The following is a 4911-nucleotide window of genomic DNA, read 5'->3' on the forward strand; positions in this document are numbered from 1 at the left end:
TCTCTCATGGCTGAGTTGCTGTTTGCAACTTCACTGGCAGCAGATACTGTGCTCTTGGAATTATATCTTTTCCGTGTTCCAGTTTGTCTTGTCTGTACTTCCCTGTATTGTTCCCTTAATTCCTTGTTCTGTGTCCTTTGCTTGTTTAATTCCTTGTTTTGTCTTTTCTTCCACTTGTTAGTTATTGTTAGAGGGGGGTACCTAGTTTTAGTTCAGGGGGACGTAATTCATTTACTGTTTTCTTTGCAAGCCTTTTATTTTCCTTCATCCAATTTCATATATGCTTTCTGTTTACTCTCTCTCTCCGGGGGTTGTAAATCCTGTAGGGAAAGCTGGGAGAGCAGTTCACGACAGAACCCAATGTTGGGAACTCCTGCTCTAGGATCAGTTCATCCCAACCACATACGGCTGCACTAGCTCACACCTCTTTTCTTGCCCCAATAAGTCAGTTTAAAAAATACATAAGAAATGCACTGTGCCCATAGCTCAGTGACCATGCAAATTCTTTGCATACATAAAGTCCCGGTTTCAGTCCCCAGCATCTCCAGTTGAAAGAGAGAAGAGGTCTAGGAAAGAGCTGTACCTGCTAACTAAGCAAAGAGGCATCTTTCAAAGTGATGATTCTCTTATATTTAGCAGGGGGAGAGCAACTGGCCCTATCCATCCCCAATACAGCATCCCTCCAGTGGATATTGCTGGTATCTGCCTTACGTTTCTTTTTAGATTGTGAGCCCTTTGGGGACGGGAGACCATCTTCTTTATGGACTATTTATTTTTCTATGTAAACTGCTTTGAGAACTTTGGTTGATGAGCGGTTAATAAATATTGTAGTAGTAGATGATGCTGGAGCCAATGGTCTCTGCTAGGGATGTGCAAAAAATTGGGGCTGAGTCATGACTAACTTCATTTGGTTACAACTAGAGATGTGCAAAAAATATCGGGCACAGAATGATCTGTGCCCGAAATGAGCAATTTCGGGTGATTCAGGGCCGAACCGAATCACCCCCGATGTCCCCCAATATTTTTTGGGCCCGAGCCGAATCACCCAAATTTCGGGCATGAAAAATTCGGGTGATTCGGTTCATGGTTGATTTGGGGGGATTTTTTGAAGTTTTAGTGACTTTGGGGCAGTTCAGGGGCATAGCATGGGATCTGGGCAAAAAGAGTGGGGTGGGGTGGTAGTGCCTAATGGGTGCAGGCTACCACCCCAATTTCAGGAGGATTGGGCAAAAGGCTGATTTTGGGGGAATTTCTGAAGTTTTCATGTCTTTGGGGCAGATTGGGGCAGAAAGTGGGGCCTGGGGCAGAATAGTAGGGTGGGGTGGTAGTGCCTAATGGCTGGAGGCTACCACCCCAATTTCAGGGGGATTGGACAAAGGGCTGATTTTTTGGGAATTTTTGAAGTTTTAGTGACTTTGGGGCAGTTTGGGGGCAGAAAGTGGATCTGCCCCAAAGAAAAAACTTCTGAGGTGTGAATTCTCATTCTATCATAGCAAATGAGAGTTTTTTCAATTAAACAACTCTCATGACCCCACTTTCACTTTTTCACACTCTCAATTACTATGAATATGAGGAAGTAATCAATTTAGCACACTTCACCTTATGAAGACAAACCTCAGAAATTCACCAAAATTCACCCCTCTGCCAAATCACTCTGAAATTGGGGATGGGTGGTAGCCTCCACCCATTAGGCACTATCTACCAGCCCACCCCACTCCTTTGGGGCAGATCCACTTTCTGCCCCCAATCTGCCCCAAAGACACCAAAACTTCAAATATTCCCAAAATATCAGGCCTCTGCCCAATCCCCCTGAAATTGGGGTGATAGCCTCTACCCAATAGGCACTACCACCCCACCCCACTCTTTTGGGGCAGATCAACTTTCTGCCCCCAAACTGCCCCAAAGTCACTAAAACTTCAAAAATTCCCAAGAAATCAGCCCTTTGCCCAATCCCCCTGAAATTGGGGTGGTAGCCTGCACCCATTAGGCACTACCACCCCACCCCACCCCTTTTGCTCAGATCCCATTCTATGCCCCCAAACTGCCCCAAAGTCACTAAAACTTCAAAAATTCTCCAAAAATCAGCCCTTTGCCCAATCCCCCTGAAATTGGGTTGGTAGACTCCACCCATTGGGCACTACCACCCCACCCCAAAATTTTGCCCCTGCACCCAATTTTACCCCCCGAATCGATTTGGATTCTGATTCAGATTAAATCCGAATCCGAACCGAATCAAGGGTGATTCGGGTGGCCCATATTCGGGCACAAAACAGAACAGGGGTGATTCGGTTCGGGTCCCGAACCGAATCACCGAATTCCCAAATTGCACACCCCTAGTCTCTGCAACAGTAGCAGCCTGTGAGGGCAGCACCAGGTGTGGGGAGCAGCAAGAGGAGCCTTTAAAAATTAATCAGCAGGTGCTAACCAGCATTAGGGCAAGCTGTGTCAAGCAGCGGCATCCCTACAAGGCAGCGGTATGGCCCTGTCCTCTGCTCACACGTGCAGGCTCTGCACACGTGCAGAGGCCAGGGCCATACTGCAGGGTGCAGGGTGCTGCAGGGGTGCCACTGTCCCACACAGGATTCTGGGCAGAGTGCCACTGCTTGAGGCAGCTTGCAGGTGCTGCCCTAACGCTTAGGAACATAGGGAGTTGTCATATATTGAGTCAGACCATTGTCCTATCTAGCTCAGTATTGTCTATACAGACTGGCAGTGGCTTCTCCACACTTTTAAGCACTTGTTGAATTGTTTTAAAGGCTCCTCTTGGCGCTGCCGTCACCGGCGCTGCCGTCACCGGCCACTACTGCCTGACAGTATAAGGCAGTTCCCTATGCTGAGGTCAGAAAATTGAGACATTAACTGGCATCTTCTCTGTTCAGTGGCTTCTGGGTGCCAGTATTACTCCACCGTAACCGAACCAGGGATTTACAGCAACAGGCAGCATGCAATGGAAAAAGACCATCCTCCCCACTGAACTCTAGAAAATGCTTGAATCAAGCCACTGAGCTGAGCATCTATTTCTGCAGTAAATGTTTGCATATTTAAGCTTTCTCCTGAAAGCCCACCTGTACTATACTGCCTATAAAACATCTGATAGTAATTAAGCAGCTGGTGTATTGCAATGACTGTTTATTGCACCAGTCCTAACCGTCTTGCTTTTAACTATGGTGGTATTTTCTTCTTGTGGTATTCATTTGGTGTGTGTTTCTCCATATAAATTTGAGCCATCTGAGCAAGGGCTTCCTGCTCCCAGGGCCTACAGTAATAGATCCTAAAATGCTCCCAAAGGGCAAAATGCACATTGAAAACATATACAAGGGCATTCATAACACTGTTCCAAAATCCTAACACCTGTACAAATGAAACCTTAAATATGTTCAAAATGCAGTATGCAAACTAGTCCGATGTATGGAAAATGTTCTGATTCTGCGTATGGTTTTCCTGTGCACATTTATTGTGAACTTATATTTGAATCTTTGCACAATCCATAAGTTGTTTTAGCAACAAACAGAGGCTGTTCTTACAACACAAGATGCTTGGGGAGGAAAGAGGTAACCCAGGTAGCTTGTCTCATAGGCCCAGGAGGCCTCCTGAGCTAGTCTTGTGGTAGCAAGCATGACTTGTCCCCATAGCTAAGCAGGGTCTGCCCTGGTTACATATGAATGGGAGACTTGATGTGTGAGCACTGCAAGATATTCCCCTCAGGGGATGAAGCCACTCTGGGAAGAGCAGAAGGTTTCAAGTTCCCTCCCTGGCTTCTCCAAGATAGGGCTGAGAGAGATTCCTGCCTGCAACCTTGGAGAAGCCACTGCCAGTCTGTGAAGACAATACTGAGCTAGATAGACCAATAGTCTGACTCAGTATATGGCAGTTTCCTATGTTCCTATGACCCAGCTGCTGCAAACCTGGGAGTTATTCACACATGACTTCATGCTTCAGGGTAAATGTCGAGCGAAGCCACTTTGAATTACACTCGCAACATTGAGGGAAGCAGCCCCTCCCCTCTGCTCTTGGATTTTTTTGTGAAGGTTCACAACACATGCCTTCCAGCCAATGGGGGCAGAGGGAGATTTCTAAAGCCTATATCTGCATTCCTAAAGAGGGTTTCCCTCTCATCACGTTAATGATTCTACATCAGTACCTCTCCCTACTTGCTCTGGCCTTTTCAGGAAAAAGTCACTTAAAACCCGCATTTTCAAAACCCAGAAATACATCAAGATAAGCTAGAATTCACAAAAAAGGTGGGGGAGCCCAATTTGTGTGTGGAGTGCTTCCAAGGACCTCGAATGGACTTCAGGGTACGTTTGGCTAGTGTGTGAATGCACACACTCTCTTCCAGGGGAGATTCGGGGTAACAGCCCTATCAGTTCCTACCTGGCCACCTGGGAAGCCCAGATCTGCTACCCAGGTAAAAAGTGAGGTAGAACTGACCTACCTCACTTTTCGGTCATCTGTAGCTTCGCACTGGCAAAAATGGTTGCCAGGAGTGGCAGCAAAAGAGGCTGTTCTCATGTGCAGCCTAACAAGCTAGGGAAGCCCAGAGCCTTTTTGTACAACTTCCAGAGCCTTTGGATGGATAGGGCAGTATAGAAATGAAATGAAATTCATGCATGCATGCATGCATGCATGCATACATAAGTAAGCAAGCAAGAAAGCAAGCCCAGCCTGGGTTAGGCTGAGCCTGAGAACTTTCAGAATTGGGCCCAATCCCAGTGGAACAGTGCTGCCTAGCCCTGTTTTGAAACCTAGACGTTAGCCGCGGTTTAGGAAGCGAGTGCTGCCTTAACCCAGGCTACCAGGTTGTGTATTTGCTGGAGCTATCTTTAACTCCAGCTGACACAGAGACAAGCGCCAAGAGTTCCTGTCTCCAGGGGAAATATCCCCATGCATTGTGCATGGCGCATGGTGCAT

The sequence above is a fragment of the Hemicordylus capensis genome, chromosome 3, assembly GCF_027244095.1.
Source record: "Hemicordylus capensis ecotype Gifberg chromosome 3, rHemCap1.1.pri, whole genome shotgun sequence".
Lineage (NCBI taxonomy): Eukaryota > Metazoa > Chordata > Lepidosauria > Squamata > Cordylidae > Hemicordylus > Hemicordylus capensis.